General features: G+C 46.0%; 1 protein-coding gene across 1 annotated transcript in view; it reads right to left on the reverse strand.

Moving 5' to 3' along the window:
- The window catches only part of PXDC1 (PX domain containing 1), a 119,822-nt gene that overhangs the window by 98,770 nt on the left and 1,282 nt on the right, over positions 1–19,770 (reverse strand). The window lies entirely within an intron of this gene.

Raw genomic sequence — 19,770 nt, forward strand, 5'->3', positions numbered from 1 at the left:
GCTCGCTCGTGATTCTGCAATTAAATAGGAGAATTGCAGATCGCTCACACCCATGAAAAACGGCAAACATGGTAAATTACCAAGATTTCGCAAGTAATTGAATTTGGCCCTATAACAGACATTCAGACTGTGCAGTGATATCATATTGTGTCCACTTCTGTGGTTTTCCCTCCCAGTAGACCAAAAAACCCTCAATCTTCTGGTTTCCACTGGCCTTTGGGGCAATGGAGGCGGTTGAAACTCTCAGTTTCCTAATTACCCAGTTGCAAATTTATGTTTTCCCTTCTTCATCTCTTTAAAAGATATCCTTTAGATTTGGCAAGAAAGTTTCTGTGAGATGCCAGCTGGTGACATAGACACTCCGCATCCTGCAGAGTGCCTGGGGATGCTCCCTACTCATAAATACAACTTTGGCCTTTAAGTTTCTTCAGTGCAGTCAGTTGATTCCACCCCACCCAAGCAGATGTTTTTGTGAGTAATATTTGTGGCTGAGTGGCTCAGTAATTTCAAAGAATTACTTCTGTCCAGTCTCATTGTCGTAACTCATCTGACGCACAGGCTGGGGCATTTTCTTCAGGAAGCAGTAATATGACAGTGGAAACTAGATGCATTTTATTCCATCTAAAAGTACAGCCTATTGTGAAAGTATAAAATATACTATTTTTTATTATTCTCATGTAAAACCTTTGTTATTTTATTACACATACAGCATACCTCCCAACATTCGAAGCCTGGAATGCGGGACCCCCTTTCGTTGCAAACCCCGCATGTGCCCAGAAAAGGGGCGTGGCCTGTGTGAAAGGGGGAGTGGCTATGCGGGGATGCCACGATGGTAAGCTGCGCCCCCCCATTGTAATCACTGAGTGGGCATGCCTCCTGTGAGCTGCTGGAATGCCTCAAGTCCCTCTGTCTCCCGTGAATAGACACTGCAGTGAGTGACAGTAGCCTCCCAACTGCGCCCACCGCAGGACACAGTTGCCTGCGAACCCACAAAAATAATAAATTATGCTGTATGCATAGGTATACTCTTACATCAGCTGTGATGCCAAAATCAGTTCCCCCCTTATAGACGTGGCCACATTAAGAAATACTGGTAATTGTTTTAAAAAGTTAAATCCATCTCAGCATATCCTTATATATTAGAGAACAGGAACAATAAAAAAAATACAGTGTTAAGAAGTCATAAATAAAAAAACATATGGTAAAGGAATGTAGCACAGCTTTGTCCAAATCATTTTTATATTCCATGAGGACTTCAACAGTTCCTATTACATTCTCATTATTACCATCACTGTAATAACACATATTTGTAGGGCCTCTGTTTAACAATTTGAACAGAACGTGTAGATACTGTATTTATATAACAAGTACAGTACAACACTACTGTACTACGAAAGCCAACTGCAAGCTCCACTCTGGCAATGACTGCTGGGAATGGTTACATATTCTCTGTATAGTGCTGCGTCATATGATTGGCACTATATAAATAAACAATAATAAGTAGAAGTGAAGGAGGGTACACATGCAGGCTCAATCTAGCACCGGCGATAGCGATGCGCGGCCCATCGCTGGGGGGCATACACACGGAGAGGTCCATGCTTAAAATCTAAGCAACCTGACTCGATTGATTAGAAGTTAAGCACATATCTCTCATGCGTATGCCCCCCAGCGATAGCGCTATCTCCAGTGCTAGATTGAGCCTGCATGCACGCTCAATCTAGAAGGTCGCTCATTTCAGCGCTGTGTAAGGTGAGCAGCCCCCCATTCCCCCCCCCCCCCCCCGCTCAGCACACAGAGATGTGTGCTGAGCAGTCACTGATAGATCGCTCTGCACACATCTCTTTAGTGTGTACCCCCCTTAAGATGTAGAATGCCCCTCACTGAGGCAGATCTTATAGCTCCTCCCTTTATGCTATATTTTGGCAGGATGGCGACTGCTGGGGCAGGCCATGTATTTATATATCTGTTTAAATAATTACAGATTGTTTCAGATTTTTTTCTAGTCCACTGCACAGGTGTGAGCATTTGCCAATGCTCTGAATTCTGTTGATGCATAGGAATCTGTTATGTAGATATTTATGTGTTGCAGTTTACTGTGTTGTATAGTGGCAGCTTCCATATTGGGCTGATTCATGATATTGAGCATCTGTGTAATGAACTCTAGAAAAGGCAAACAAGTCCTGACCTTCTGTATTATTCAAGAGTGCCGGGAACGGGAGTGGGTCATTGGGTCGACCCTGTCTAGGTCGATAGTCACTAGGTCGTCCACTTTTGGTCGACATTCACTAGGTCAACACTTGAAAAAGGCTGACATGGACAGAAGGTTCACCCAGAAAAAGGTTGACATGAGGTTTTTGTTAAATGTTGGTGTTGTTTACTCCGGAACATCAAGGGGAACCCCAATTAGTGCACCGCTTCACTCGCCATGCTTTAGGCAAGGTTACTATTCCAAATCGTAGTCCACGTGGATCATAAAGCATTAAAAAGTTCAGAAAATGGGAAAAGTGAAAAACTCATGTCGACATTTTCCTTTGTCATGTTGACCGTCTGTCAATGTCGACATTGTAAACATGATGATCTATTGAATGTTGACCAATAGTGGTCGACCTATTGACTGTCCACCTAAGTGTGGTCGACCTAACAACCGCATACCGTTGGGAACACTGGGGCAGATGTATTAAGCCCGGAGAAGGGAAAAAGAAGTGATAAAGCAGTGATAAGTGCCAGGTGATAATGCACCAGCCAGTCAGCTCCTGTCATTTTTCAAGTCCGTAATGATTGGCTGGTGTATTATCACCTTGCTCTTATCACTGCTTTATCACTTCTTTATGTCTTCTTTCCGGGTAAATATATCTGCCCCTGTGTATTTTATAAGCTGTTATAGTTATCAGCATTGTAATAGTAAGTTGCATAAGTGAAACACATATTTGGTCAGTTATCCTAAGAAAAATACATGGAAGAGATGCCAACACTTTTATTTATTCATTACAAATGATAGTAAAATGAATTACAAACATTATCCATTTAATACTGACTTATTTGAAAAGCAGCACTTAAGCTAGTCAGTGTCTCTACAGCAGTGGTCTCCAACCTTAATTGGGGTGTGAGCTACTTTCGGAAAGTAAAACCTCAGAAAGAGCTACCCCCAATGCGCGCGCGTCCTGTAAACGTGGGTGTGGCCTCACAAAGTGGGTGTGGCCTCACAACAATTATTGCCCCCCCCCTGGGTAGTGCCAGATACACAAATAATGCCCCCCAGCAGTGCCAGATGCCAGATACACCAATAATGCCCCCCAGCAGTGCCAGATACACCAATAATGCCCTTCAGCAGTGCCAGATACACAAAAAATGCCCCCCAGCAATGCCAGACACACAAATAATGCCCTTCAGCAGTGCCAGATACACAAATAATGCCCCTCAGCAGTGCCAGATACACAAATAATGCCCTCCAGCAGTGCCAGACACACAAATAATGCCCCTCAGCAGTGCCAGATACACAAATAATGCCCTTCAGCAGTACCAGATACACAAATAATGCCCCTACCAGTGCCAGATACACAAATAATGCCACCCAGCAGTGCCAGATACACAAATAATGCCCCAGCAGTGTCAAATACAATGCCCCCCACAGTGTCAGATACAATGCCCCCCACAGTGCCAGATACAATGCCCCCCCACAGTGCCCCCACAGTGCCAGATACAATGCCCCCACAGTGCCAGATACAGTGCCAGATAGTGCCCCCACAGTGCCAGATACAGTGCCCCCAGTGCCAGATACAGTGCCCCCACAGTGCCAGATAGTGCCCCCACAGTGCCAGATAGTGCCCCCAGTGACAGATACAGTGCCCCCACAGTGCCAGATACAGTGCCCCAGTGCCAGATACAATGCCCCCACAGTGCCAGTGCCCCCACAGTGCCAGATACAGTGCCCCCACAGTGCCAGATAGTGCCCCCACAGTGCCAGATAGTGCCCCCAGTGCCAGATACAGTGCCCCCACAGTGCCAGATACAGTGCCCCAGTGCCAGATACAATGCCCCCACAGTGCCAGATACAGTGCCCCCACAGTGCCAGATAGTGCCTTCACAGTGCCAGATACAGTGCCCCCACAGTGCCAGATACAGTGCCCCCACAGTGCCAGATACAGTGCCCCCACAGTGCCAGATACAATGGCCCCACAGTGACAGATACAGTGCCCCCACAGTGCCAGATACAGTGCCCCCACAGTGCCAGATAGTGCCCCACAGTGCCATGACAGTGCTCTGATTGGCTGACGGCGGTACCATAGTGAAAATGAGGGGAGGAGTGCCAGTGATTTGTCAAGCCCATCCGCTTGCGAGCTACTGAAAATACTTCGGCGAGCTACCGGAAGCTCGAGAGTGACGGGTTGGCGATCACTGCTCTACAGCATAAGTTTAATGTGAATATGGATGGTGTCTTTTAAAGTCCAGGCACATCAGCCTTATTTACAATACAGAAGAACGGCACTCGCTCACTACAGCAAGCAGAGGCATACCTTCCAATGGCAAATTGGTCCTCAGCAGCCTTTGAATCTGATTTGAACATCTCATCTTGTTATACAATATCTTGTTTTTGCATGTGGATGCTATTGCAAGCTCACAAGTTTCCTCTCTGAATGTTTAATAAGGAACTGATTCTCTTTTTAAAGTTTTGCATGTTCCATGGATTGCTGGCATTTGGGCGGGCTGATCTAGGCACTTCCTATAAAAATGGGTGAAACTGTACAAAAATAAGTGCAAATCCCCCCTTGCACAAATGACCTTATCAGAGCTGCGTGTGGTCATATACAGGGTTGTTTTACTTTGAATGTCAGAATAGCTCTGTCATAGACAGGAAATCATTCAGCGTTCACTAACTGCTTGCTGACATATTTCTGTGAAAGTATATCAATGACTAAACTGTTGAGTTAGCAGCACTATGTGATACAGCAGCAGCGGGGACAAGCACGGACAACAACTGTCTTTTTGTTTTGCATTCATACAACGTATTCATATTGCTATGCAGCTGGTGCCCCGTAGAGTGTAGGACTGGCCAAGCAATGACTTATTTGTTGTTTGCTATTCAAATACTGGCTGATGTTGTCTTATCTGCTGTCCATCCAGCCTATGGGCCTTTTTAAGACCTGATCACTGTTGTGAGAAATCGCACAGTGGGCGAATATCGAATGACTGCGCATTGCGTATGCACCGCAATGTGCACTCACGAGCCCAAACAGCGACAGAATGGTGTGAAAATTTCAATCACTAGGCGCACGCAAGGTGGTTGACAGGAAGCGGACGTTTGTGGGTGGTAACTGCCCGTTTTCTGGGAGTGCATTTTTGAGGGCGGGTCTGTGATGTCAGCTCCGGCCCTGATCAGCCTGTTTGTATCGCACTGTAGGAGTTAGTTCTGGGCTATGCACAGACTGCACAAAATAGAAAAATTATTCGATGGTGAGTGAGTTGCGAAACGGATTTGCAGATGTCCGCTGTCTGGCGAAGTTTTCGCATGGCATACGCATGCATTCGTACACTTGCACGAGGCAGGTTTTCATTGTCTATGGGCAGCGGCTATCTGATTGCAGATCTCAGAGATCAGTTCTGAATTAGACCCTATATAAGGACTTTTGGTTGTAGTTTACAAACCAGTGGGGTTGCCCATCGATGGTTAACCATTGATTGTTTAGGTCTGCGCATATGCAAACCAAAGGGGACACATACACAGCAATAAAAAAGTAATTGGACTTTCTATTGGACCTCCTCCATTGATAGGAAAACTATTTACCATCAGGATGAACCCATCGATGATTGACAACTATAGATAACTGATGGCATCCCTGTAATCCAGCCTTTGCTACATAAGAGAACACTTGATTGGGTTGAGTGCATTTGATTTTAATTGAATTTAATTGTTAATTGTAGGAATTGACAAATATTGAGGACCTGTTACCTGGAAATAGATATGAACTACATTTTGCTAGCTATATACAGATACTGCAGACTTTACGCCAATAATGTACCAGGTTTTAGCAATTTACACTTAATAGAAAAGCTCCAGCAGAGATTACAGTCTAATTCTCTTCCACACAAGCACATTTTAATACTAGCCTACCAGTATGTTTTGGTCTGTGGGAGGAAACTGGAGCGTCCAGAGGAAACCACACACTGTAGAACCCTTTTTATTATTATTAACAGCTATTTATATAGCTTCTACATATTACACAGCATTCTACAGAAGCTATATAACCCCTTGGGGTAGATTTATTACTCAAAGGGGTTATTGTCTGGCAATCACACTGATCACCAGAGAGGGTTCCTATCTTTCAAACGAGAGTACACCTCACTCTGTAGTTGCCAAGATGGATAGATATATTTATGGAATAATTAATTTATTGGGTTTACATTTAGAAGTAATGTGGCGTTATCTGGTTTGGGGGAGTTACTTCGCTAGTAAAGAACTGCCAATTAGGTTTGACACATAGTTCATGGTTTAGGTCAGAGGTTCCCAAACTGTGTGCCGTGGCTCCCTGGGGTTGGTGGTCCAGGACCAATTCAAATTATTCATGGTCAATATAATAGGCAAAACCAGTGCTGGTGGCTGCCAGTCATAAAATATGTGGCCAAACAGAAGCAAATCTTGTCCCTCACCACACAACTGACCCTAAGGATGACATATAAACGCAATCTACTTAATGTAATATTTATTTCTAAATTTCTCAATAAGACATTTTTGGCCTAGAGGTGCCGTGAAAAAAATTCTGATATTCTATGGCGCCGTTATTCAAAAAAGTTTGGAAACCACTGGTTTAGGTAAAGGGAATTGGAGTCTAGTGAGTTTAGGTGTGGGGAAATTGACGGAAATATTTTATAGAGAAATATTATGCTTCTGTTATAACAATGGAGTAAAGCCTTGGTATATCTGGACCAGTGTTATTTTGTTTCAATTAAAGTGAAGATGTCCGTACCTTATCTCTAGCAAACATATTTATTTTACGGATTGACATTGAAATACCAGTCTCTTGAAAGTGTATTCTGCTATACAACCCATTTTGTTTTTATTCCTTATTTTTTTATAAAATGCCAAACTCCCTTTTGGGTTATTCCATCTCTAATGTACCAGTGTATTGTTTACTGGGAAAGGGTATGGCCGCAGTACTTTACACATACAGCATGACCCCAGTGGTTTCCACCTGCCGGCCCATCTACTGTAGAGAAGACAAAGGTTTGGCTGGAGGCATCACCAAAACACAGAGGGGTATATTTACTAATTATATGGGCCTAAACCCCATAATTAAATATCGTTGTCTTGTATCATTGAACACAAGCAGGGATAGAAGCCTGTCCCTGCAAGATGCAAAAGCAAAGTTATAGCATTAACAATAACTTTCATTTGCCAGCAGCTGTTGCGCTACTCTGCATGTTCAGACTGCTGACAGCACATCGCACATGTGCTGTCAGCAGTCTGAACATGCAGAGTAGCGTGTGGTGAGTGCCGTGGTAGTGGTGAGTGCCGTGAGGAATCCGGAACGCAAAGATTCGGAATTCACCAAGAAGTCAGCCCCCATAAGTTTCTATGGTGGTTAATTTGGTAGGCGGAAAATTGGGTATTGCAGCAGGTACCTCCAATATCTACTGCAATCCCCTGTACTTACATTTGGGGGATACGTATTATTTGGGGTAGCCACCAAAAACAACCATAAATAATAATAAATAGTCCTCAGAATCTGTTACTAATGGTGCCCATACACTTGTGCGATGCCCCGAAATCGCACCTGAACTTCCGAAAAGATTACCATGCGATCATGCAATAGATCGCATGGTAATCACGTGATGGGCACGTCACCGCTGAGTGGGAGCGGTCTCTGGCCGCTCCCGGCGGGTGCCCATCGCACATCGCAATGCGATATATAGCATGTATTTCTAGAAACACATGCGATCGCACTGCGATTCGATAAATATTATGTGTAGCACATAATATCTTGAGACGCGGTATTCGACCGGCGTGCCCGCGCATCGTGTCGAAAGGTACTGAAATGTGCATACAATCCTTCGATTTCTCTCACAGATGTGGTCGAAATCGAAGGCTGGTACCAATAATCTCATAAGTGTATGGGCACCATTAGTGTGACCCTATCACCTATCAAGGAAGACAAATACAGCTGAGCAGGTGTTACATTACTTGTAGAATCCTGATTATTTTTTTTTACTGTTTTGGAAAGGCAAATTAATGCCCCAATAATAGCCATAAAGCATTTCTTGGTGTTCTTTTGGACTATTGCACTAATGATTGGCTGGTGCGTTTTCACCTTGCGCTTATCACTTCTTTATCCCTTCTCCAGGTTAATACATCTGCCCCATTGTGTGTAAATCTGGCACTTGTACTAGCCAGTGCCTCCTCAGTCATTTACCTCACTGCACGTCCCTGTTATTTTCCATTAGTTCACTGGCCTACAATTTTAACGAAAACAATTTGTTTGTGCAATTTGGGTAGATTTTCGGCTAGATGCATCATCGCTTGGAGAGTGATAAAATGGAGAGTGAAAAAGAGCCAGCCAATCAAGTGCTAACTACCATGTCACAGGCTGTGTTTGAAAAAATAAGAATTTACTTACCGATAATTCTATTTCTCATAGTCCGTAGTGGATGCTGGGACTTCCGTAAGGACCATGGGGAATAGCGGCTCCGCAGGAGACTGGGCACAAAAAAGTAAAAGCTTTAGACTAGCTGGTGTGCACTGGCTCCTCCCCCTATGACCCTCCTCCAAGCCTCAGTTAGGATACTGTGCCCGGACGAGCGTACATAATAAGGAAGGATTTTGAATCCCGGGTAAGACTCATACCAGCCACACCAATCACACTGTACAACCTGTGATCTGAACCCAGTTAACAGTATGATAAACGTAGGAGCCTCTGAAAAGATGGCTCACAACAATAAACAACCCGATTTTTTGTAACAATAACTATATACAAGTATTGCAGACAATCCCCACTTGGGATGGGCGCCCAGCATCCACTACGGACTATGAGAAATAGAATTATCGGTAAGTAAATTCTTATTTTCTCTGACGTCCTAGTGGATGCTGGGACTTCCGTAAGGACCATGGGGATTATACCAAAGCTCCCAAACGGGCGGGAGAGTGCGGATGACTCTGCAGCACCGAATGAGAGAACTCCAGGTCCTCCTCAGTCAGGGTATCGAATTTGTAAAATTTTGCAAACGTGTTTGCCCCTGACCAAGTAGCTGCTCGGCAAAGTTGTAAAGCCGAGACCCCTCGGGCAGCCGCCCAAGATGAGCCCACTTTTCTTGTGGAATGGGCTTTAACAGATTTTGGCTGTGGCAGTCCTGCCACAGAATGTGCAAGCTGAATTGTACTACAAATCCAACGAGCAATCGTCTGCTTAGAAGCAGGAGCACCCAGCTTGTTGGGTGCATACAGGATAAACAGCGAGTCAGATTTTCTGACTCCAGCCGTCCTGGAAACATATATTTTCAGGGCCCTGACTACGTCCAACAACTTGGAGTCCTCCAAGTCCCTAGTAGCCGCAGGCACCACAATAGGTTGGTTCATGTGAAACGCTGAAACCACCTTAGGGAGAAATTGAGGACGAGTCCTCAATTCTGCCCTGTCTGAATGAAAAATTAGGTAAGGGCTTTTATACGACAAAGCCGCCATTTCTGAGACACGCCTGGCTGACGCCAGAGCTAACAGCATGACCACCTTCCATGTGAGATATTTTAATTCCACAGTGGTGAGTGGTTCAAACCAATGTGATTTTAGGAACCCTAAAACTACATTGAGATCCCAAGGTGCCACTGGTGGCACAAAAGGAGGTTGTATATGCAGTACCCCCTTGACAAACGTCTGAACTTCAGGCAATGAAGCCAGTTCTTTCTGGAAGAAGATCGACAGGGCCGAAATTTGAACCTTAATGGATCCTAATTTTAGGCCCATAGACAGTCCTGCTTGCAGGAAATGCAGGAAACGACCCAGTTGAAATTCCTCTGTGGGGGCCTTCTTAGCCTCACACCAGGAAACATATTTTCGCCAAATGCGGTGATAATGTTTCGCAGTTACATCCTTCCTGGCTTTGATCAGGGTAGGGATGACTTCATCTGGAATGCCTTTTTCCATCAGGATCCGGCGTTCAACCGCCATGCCGTCAAACGCAGCCGCGGTAAGTCTTGGAACAGACAAGGTCCCTGCTGGAGCAGGTCCTTTCTTAGAGGTAGAGGCCACGGGTCCTCCGTGAGCATCTCTTGCAGTTCCGGGTACCAAGTTCTTCTTGGCCAATCCGAAGCCACGAGTATAGTCTTCACTCCTCTCCTTCTTATGATTCTCAGTACTTTTGGAATGAGAGGCAGAGGAGGGAACACATACACCGACTGGTACACCCACGGTGTTACCAGAGCGTCCACCGCTATTGCCTGAGGGTCCCTTGACCTGGCGCAATATCTGTCCAGTTTTTTGTTGAGACGGGACGCCATCATGTCCACCTTTGGTTTTTCCCAACGGTTTACAATCACTTGAAAGACTTCTGGGTGAAGTCCCCATTCCCCCGGGTGGAGGTCGTGTCTGCTGAGGAAGTCTGCTTCCCAGTTGTCCACTCCCGGAATGAACACTGCTGACAGTGCCACCACATGATTTTCCGCCCAGCGAAGAATCCTTGCAGCTTCTGCCATTGCCCTCCTGCTTCTTGTGCCGCCCTGTCTGTTGACGTGGGCGACTGCCGTGATGTTGTCCGATTGGATCAATACCGACTGACCCTGAAGCAGAGGCCTTGCTTGACTTAGGGCATTGTAAATGGCCCTTAGTTCCAGGATATTTATGTGAAGAGACGTTTCCATGCTTGACCACAAGCCCTGGAAATTTCTTCCCTGTGTGACTGCTCCCCAGCCTCTCAGGCTGGCATCGGTGGTCACCAGCATCCAATCCTGAATGCCGAATCTGCGGCCCTCTAGAAGATGAGCACTCTGTAACCACCACAGGAGAGACACCCTTGTCCTTGGAGATAGGGTTATCCGCTGATGCATCTGAAGATGCGATCCAGACCATTTGTCCAGCAGATCCCACTGAAAAGTTCTTGCATGGAATCTTCCGAATGGAATCGCTTCGTAAGAAGCCACCATTTTTCCCAGGACTCTCGTGCATTGATGCACTGACACTTGGCCTGGTTTTAGGAGTTTCCTGACTAGCTCGGATAACTCCCTGGCCTTCTCCTCCGGGAGAAACACCTTTTTCTGGACTGTGTCCAGAATCATCCCCAGGAACAGTAGACGTGTTGTTGGAATCAGCTGTGATTTTGGGATATTTAGGATCCACCCGTGCTGACGTAGCACTACCTGAGATAGTGCTACTCCGACCTCTAACTGTTCCCTGGACCTTGCCCTTATCAGGAGATCGTCCAAGTAAGGGATAATTAAGACGCCTTTTCTTCGAAGAAGAATCATCATTTCGGCCATTACCTTGGTAAAGACCCGTGGCGCCGTGGACAATCCAAACGGCAGCGTCTGAAACTGATAATGACAGTTTTGTACCACAAACCTGAGGTACCCTTGGTGAGAAGGGTAGATTGGGACATGGAGATAAGCATCTTTGATGTCCAGAGACACCATATAGTCCCCTTCTTCCAGGTTCGCTATCACTGCTCTGAGTGACTCCATCTTGAATTTGAACCTTTTTATGTAAGTGTTCAAGGATTTTAGATTTAAAATTGGTCTCACCGAGCCGTCCGGCTTCGGTACCACAAACAGCGTGGAATAATACCCCTTTCCCTGTTGTAGGAGGGGTACCTTGATTATCACCTGCTGGGAATACAGCTTGTGAATAGCTTCCACTACCGTCTCTATTTCGGAGGGAGACGTTGGTAGAGCAGACTTCAGGAACCGGCGAGGGGGAGACGTCTCGAATTCCAATTTGTACCCCTGTGATACTACCTGCAGGATCCAGGGGTCCACTTGCGAGTGAGCCCACTGCGCGCTGAAATTCTTGAGACGGCCCCCCACCGTGCCTGAGTCCGCTTGTAAGGCCCCAGCGTCATGCTGAAGACTTGGCAGAAGCGGGGGAGGGCTTCTGCTCCTGGGAAGAGGCTGCCTGGTGCAGTCTTTTTCCCCTTCCTCTGCCCCGGGGCAGAAATGAGTGGCCTTTTGCCCGCTTGCCCTTATGGGAACGAAAGGACTGAGTTTGAAAAGACGGTGTCTTTTTCTGCTGAGAGGTGACCTGGGGTAAAAAGGTGGATTTTCCAGCCGTTGCTGTGGCCACCAGGTCCGATAGACCGACCCCAAATAACTCCTCCCCTTTATACGGCAATACTTCCATATGTCGTTTGGAATCCGCATCACCTGACCACTGTCGCGTCCATAACGCTCTTCTGGCAGAAATGGACATCGCACTCACTCTAGATGCCAGGGTGCAAATATCCCTCTGTGCATCTCGCATATATAGTAATGCATCCTTTAAATGCTCTATAGTTAATAATATACTGTCCCTATCCAGGGTATCAATATTTTCAGTCAGGGAATCCGACCAAGCCACTCCAGCACTGCACATCCAGGCTGAGGCGATTGCTGGTCGCAGTATAACACCAGTATGTGTGTATATACCTTTTAGGATATTTTCCAGCCTTCTATCAGCTGGTTCCTTAAGGGCGGCCGTATCGGGAGACGGTAACGCCACTTGTTTTGATAAGCGTGTGAGCGCCTTATCTACCCTAGGGGGTGTTTCCCAACGCGCCCTAACCTCTGGCGGGAAAGGGTATAGTGCCAATAATTTATTAGAAATCAGCAGTTTTTTATCGGGGGAAAACCACGCTTTATCACACACCTCATTTAATTCATCTGATTCAGGTAAAACTACTGGTAGTTTTTTCACACCCCACATAATACCCTTTTTTGTGGTACTTGTAGTGTCAGAAATATTCAATGCCTCCTTCATTGCCGTGATCATGTAACGTGTGGCCCTACTGGACATTACGTTTGTCTCCTCACCGTCGACACTGGATTCAGTATCCGTGTCTGGGTCTGTGTCGACCATCTGAGGTAACGGGCGTTTTAGCGCCCCCGACGGTGTCTGAGACGCCTGAACAGGCACTAATTGATTTGCCGGCTGTCTCATGTCGTCAACAGTTTTTTGCAAAGTGCTGACACTGTCACGTAATTCTTTAAATACGACCATCCAGTCAGGTGTCGACTCCCTAGGGGGTGACATCACTAACACAGGCAATTGCTCTGCTTCCACATCATTTTCCTCCTCATACATGTCGACACAATCGTACCGACACCCAGCACACACACAGGGAATGCTCTGAAAGAGGACAGGACCCCACGAGCCCTTTGGGTAGACAGAGGGAGAGTTTGCCAGCACACACCAGAGCGCTATATATATACAGGGATAACCTTATGTAAGTGTTACTCCCTTTATAGCTGCTGTTTTATATTAGCTGCCAATAGTGCCCCCCCTCTCTTGTTTTACCCTGATTCTGTAGCAGGACTGCAGGGGAGAGTCTGGGAGCCTTCCTTCCAGCGGAACTGTGAGGGAAAATGGCGCTTGTGTGCTGAGGAGATAGGCTCCGCCCCCTTCACGGCGGCCTTTTCTCCCGCTTTTTTTTTAGGAAAACTGGCAGGGGTGAAATGCATCCATATAGCCCAGGAGCTATATGTGATGTATTTCTTTAGCCATATAAGGTTTAAACATGTTTTATTGCGTCTCAGGGCGCTCCCCCCCAGCGCCCTGCACCCTCAGTGACCGGAGTGTGAAGTGTGCTGAGAGCAATGGCGCACAGCTGCAGTGCTGTGCGCTACCTTATCTGAAGACAGGAACGTCTTCTGCCGCCGATTTCTCCGGACCTCTTCGCTCTTCTGGCTCTGTAAGGGGGGCCGGCGGCGCGGCTCCGGGACCCATCCAGGCTGAACCTGTGATCGTCCCTCTGGAGCTAATATCCAGTAGCCAAGAAGCCCAATCCACTCTGCACGCAGGTGAGTTCGCTTCTTCTCCCCTTAGTCCCACGATGCAGTGAGCCTGTTGCCAGCAGGACTCACTGAAAATAAAAAACCTATTTAAACTTTTACTTCTAAGCAGCTCAGGAGAGCCACCTAGCATGCACCCTTCTCGTTCGGGCACAAAAATCTAACTGAGGCTTGGAGGAGGGTCATAGGGGGAGGAGCCAGTGCACACCAGCTAGTCTAAAGCTTTTACTTTTTTGTGCCCAGTCTCCTGCGGAGCCGCTATTCCCCATGGTCCTTACGGAAGTCCCAGCATCCACTAGGACGTCAGAGAAATGGCAGTTACAAGCTGATTGGCTGGTACTTTTTCACTCACCATGTTATCACTTTCCAAGAGATGATGTATCTGGCCCCTTATTTGTTAATGGCATCTAACTACTGACATATACTGGTGATTTTACGCATGTATCAGGTACATCTAGCCTCTTTTTTATACATCCCAGGATTCTATTTAAATTTGCAGTTGCTTATAGTGTTCAATTTATATTTCCTTTTATTTTGTCCAAACTTGTGTGTACAGTATATATGGAATGTCTTCAGAAACATCAGTTCAAATTGTTGGGGACTATACAGTTTCTGCTGCTTAGAAAGCAGGAAGTGATACATTGTTAAAAAAAAAGTGTTATTTTCTTTAAATAGCAAAAGGGAAGAACACATATGTGACTACTGACTACAGCTGACAGCGACTCCAGTATGATGTATGATGTATACTGTATGGGCGTTTATAGGTTTATAGAACTATGAATTCCTTTTCCAAAGCAAGTTTCCTCCTACAATGCACATCATCTAATATATCATAATAACATAGCCATCAGGCAACATAAATGGTCCTTCAAAGCTAAAGCAAAACTCAGCCATTATACCATATGTGGCATTTTATTGTGAATTTCATTTAGTAAATGAACAAGTAGCCACTCAAGAAAAAGTTTGACAGCAAGAGCATAGATTACCACACTCGCTTTAAGAAGCCACAGCTAACAGAAATTGTGCCAATATGAAAGGCAGTGGCGCACCCAGGGGGGGTTTCCGAGCACCCAGAAACCCCCCTCCACCAAAAAATTTTTTTATTTTTTTTGCTGCATGAGTATTATTAATGGCTGTCTAGCGTCCTCTGCAGCCTGCTTTCTTCCTGGTGGCACTTGTAAGTGCTTAATAAAAGTTTACTTTATTTTAATTATAGTACATATATATCCATGTGCAATTTGTGCATACATATATAAATATGTATATACATACATACATATAAACACACACACATATATATATATATATATATATATATATACATGTGTATATATACGTGTACTGTATGTGTGTGTATATATATATATATATATATATATACATGTTTAATATGCCATATGCCATGTGTGTATATGTGTATATGTATATAAATATATACATAGGTGTATATACGGTATATATATGTGTAGATATGTAGATATATATATACACAGACACACTAGTTTTACGGACCCAGCATATACTGGGTTACCTCAGTCCACACCCTCGTGCTTGGTTCCACCCAGTTCTGGAAACCCCCCCCCATGCAAAGCCTGCGTTTGCCACTGAAAGGGTATCTGAAAACATTCTTAATTATATGTTAAATCCCGATGCCATGATGTTTTAGTTTTAATAAGTGTACATTTGTGATGAATACACTGGGCAGTATTCAAATGATATATCACACCCAATCTCCTTTCTAAAGTGATCCCCATTATTGCACCCATAGTAATCAAATTTATCTGCGTAAAGGGTTGGGTGCCCTGGCTACCCTGGGGGTAGCGAGCTGAAATTATTATACCACGCCCTTCAGCAGAAACAGAACGGGTGTTGAAGGGGGTGAAAAGAATTGAAACTGCCCATTATGTTAAATGTTTCTCAGAAACTCTATGGTGATGTATGGCTACTTGTTTATTAGGACATTGTTTATTAGCTAATCAAAGTTAATATAAAACATTCTGTGACCTTGCTTTGTGTAGATAAGTTTATTGTGTAAAGTTCAGAGGAGTTTCTTATGTAAAGGTCAGATAGCTGATTTTAAGTTGCCCACTATTTATGTGTCTGATGTGCTATTGTGTTTCACTCTCTGCAGTAAACAGTGTATATTCAATTCAGGTTAAATAATCAGATATCTATTTAGATTGTCTATTGTTCTATTATGCAACACATTTGTTGCTTAGTTTTAGTCTGTTTATTATTTAACCTGGTTGTATTTATGTGTGGTGTAATATTACATTATATTATATGACTGAAAGCACTAATAGACCGTAATAAGTTATTTGGTGTGTAGCCGAACTGTGATCTCTGTGCTCAGGTCCGACAGCAAAATCATTGTTTTTGCCAAATGATATAGACCTATCAGAAGTAGCAAGAAGCAGATACTGGACATAAGTCTATATTACTCTGAGACTGCTCTCTGGGGGTGGTCTTCAGTATGCCGACTGACGGGATCCCGGCGCACAGTATACCGGCGCCGGGATCCCGACAGCCGGCATACCGACACTTATTCTCCCTCGTGGGGGTCCACAACCCTCCTGGAGGGAGAATAAAACAGCATGGCGCGCGTGGCGCGCATAGCGCGCCACCGTGCCTGTAGCGTGGCGAGCGCAGCGAGCCCGCAAAGGGCTCATTTGCGCTCGCCACACTGTCGGTAAGCCGGCGGTCGGGCTCCCGGCGCCGGTATGCTGGTCGCCGGGAGCCCGACCGCCGGCATACCATAGTGAACCCCTCTCTGGTGTAGGTTGTACAAGTGACAATACTGGAAAAATGCTGAAAAATCTAATGATTATGAACAGATTCAAAACTCCAGGTACAAACCGGTAAATGTGATATCAGCATGTGTGCGACATGGCCGTAGTCATAGGCATGTGCAGGGTCTCGGTAAGACCCACATGACACAGGATGATCTCTACAAAACCTCCCCCCCGCCCCCAAACACAGAATGCCTGGATTGCTGCTCCGCCTGTTCCTCTCTTGTGTCAGTCTCAGCTCAGCTGCTGAGTTGCTCATCCTGGGAACCAGCTGATGACACTGCACAGCTGGATTGGAGAACCCACAACATCACTGCAAAGCCCAGGTACCATACAAGGATTGTGTATCCCAATCCTTGTATGCCTAAGGGATGTGTGGATGCATACTGTGCATATCCTATGCACACCTATTCTGTCAGTCATGCCAAAAGAGATTTGACTACTCATCCAGGGCCAACTTAACATATGGACAAACTGGGCATCTGCCAAGGGTCCACGATTCTAGGGGCCTTCAAGCAGGTGCTACCTGGGCTGGTGCCTCCGGGGCTTCTGGTGAGGCAAGTAGGGAATGCTGCCTGGCCACACTGATTTTGAATTACATACAGGCAGACCAGGCAGAATTCTCTACCTGCATCCCAGCCTGCATTCAGACGGTGAATGGCTGTTAGCATGCTGACTGGTGGAGAGTACTGATAGCCATTTCCTGTATGGAAGCAGGTGGGGAAATGGTGTGGGACTGCAGGAGGGGTTTGTTATTATTATTTTTTTATTCCCATGAATCGTGGGTAGGAGCCCCAGTGCACTGCTTTTCCCTGGGCCTACAACTTTATTAAGACAGCCCGGCGCTCATCTTAAAGCACTGACTGGCTGAGCATTGTCCAATTTGACGATTGCACATATGTGGCCAAACCGTATAGTTGTGGATCCAATGGCAGGGTATGTCCATGTGTGTCTAGCTTTACTTAGGGGCCTATTTATCAAATATTTGCAGGATATCTCCTGTAAACACCCTGAAACTAGTCCCCTGTAGCTCATGAGGGTTCCCCCGAAACCATCCATGGAGATGGCCGCTGTGCATGTTCGGTCAGCGAGACCGCACATGCGCAGCACCCCCGGCAGCTCACTGAACACATTGCAGGGATTGGCTCTGCAGATGCTTCTTAATACATCCCATCCAGAGCTGGATAAAGGGGCCCCCAAGGGGAACACTACCCTGGGCCACCCTCTCTCAGGGCCCCCCATTTCTGCTGTACATTACCGCCTATTTGCATGTATGTCTTGGTTGTTTTTTTTTAATAAAGTTTAGCTGCCAGAGGGATCTGCCCACGTATGTTCAGTGGTCTCCCACCATGCACCTAAGCAGAGTACCTGGCGCAGGCAGCATACATCAGCTTCGGGTGCCGATGGGCATCTGCTGTTGGAGGAGACCATCACACACAGAGAAGAAGCAGTCTCACAGAGCGCAGTTGTCCGGTAACAGGAGATTCCCTACAGCCCCTGCGGTTGCCACCCGCCTACATTGACAGAAGTCTACAAGCGCAGCTCTGTGCAGACTGTATAAAATGGCAGAGGGCTTCCAAGGTACAGTAGGCTTTATCAGGAAAAGAAAAACTGCAGTTCAGCTGCTTAAACATACCATGCTTATCAGCTGCTTCTAATTAGAGCAGCTAGTGTTTATAATGATGTATATAAATATATATATATATATATATATATATATATGTACACACACACTCACACATCTATACACTTTATTTTAGTCCATGTGGGTCCCCTCTCTTTAGTGCCCTGAGCCTCCTTAAATGTAATCCTGCTCTGATCCCATCTATATAATCGCATATTGCAATGCGGTGCTAATATCGCGCCAGATCTAATTGAATATACGATTAATGATAAATGGTCCCTTCAATTTGTACAAGCTGACATTCAAGCATGCTATACACAACTCACAGCCACAGCTTGTCTGCCACTGTTAGAGTATATGCCTTGTAGGGCAGCAGGTAGGAGTATTGGTTAGCAGTATTGCCTTGCAGCCCTGAGCACATGATCATGTTCCTCCCACACTCTAAAAACATTGGTAGGTTAATTGGATTCTGACAAAAAAAATTAACCCTATTGTGCATATGTATCCATGTAATATGAAATACAGATTGTAAACTCATAGGGACATGGGACTGATAAGAATGACTCTGGAAAGTGCAGTGGAATATGTGTATGCAGTACGTAGGTATGCGGTTAACATTCCGCCCATCAGGATAATGGCTGTCTCAATACCGATGCCGGGATCCCGACGGGGATACTATACCACCGCCGGAATGCCGGTGAGCAGTAGCGGATCTTGCCACGGGCAAGTAGGACTTTTGGCCGGGGCGCCGCCTTCCGGAGGGCGCCGGCGCCATCCGGAGGGCGCCGCACCACGGCAAGATCCGCTGCTGCTGTGCCCCCCACTGCCGCTGTCCCGCTGCCCGCTGTGAAGGGAAACTAGACGCTACGCGTCTAGTTTACCTTCGTGGAGAGGACCTTTTCTGTAATGATGTGCGGTGCGCGTTGACGTCATCGCGCACCGCACAGCAAAGGTCCTCTCCACGAAGGGAACTAGACGCGTAGCGCACCGCACATCATCTCAGCGGCGCTACTACTGTACAGGGGGCTAACTGACCACGCCCCCTGTATGAAGCCACGCCCCCTATGGCCACCCGAGGCGCAAAAAGACCCTGAGCCGGCCCTGCCGGTGAGGTAGGTGTTTCTCCCTCTATGGGTGTCCATGACGAGGTGAGTGCAGCGAGCCCGCAAGGGGCTTCCTTCCGCTCACCCCCCTGCCAGCATTCTAGTGCCCGGGATGCTGATGTCGGTATACTGACATTCGGCATCCCATGCAGTAGGATCACATACTGATCCCTTATCGATCCCTGTATGTATATGTATATATAGGGCCTTCCTACCTCTATGTTTATCTGTCATTACCTAGTTTTGTTCTAATACTGTTATTCCAATCCTAAAGCGCAACTGAATAGCTGCGCAA

The sequence above is a fragment of the Pseudophryne corroboree genome, chromosome 5 (assembly GCF_028390025.1).
Source record: "Pseudophryne corroboree isolate aPseCor3 chromosome 5, aPseCor3.hap2, whole genome shotgun sequence".
Lineage (NCBI taxonomy): Eukaryota > Metazoa > Chordata > Amphibia > Anura > Myobatrachidae > Pseudophryne > Pseudophryne corroboree.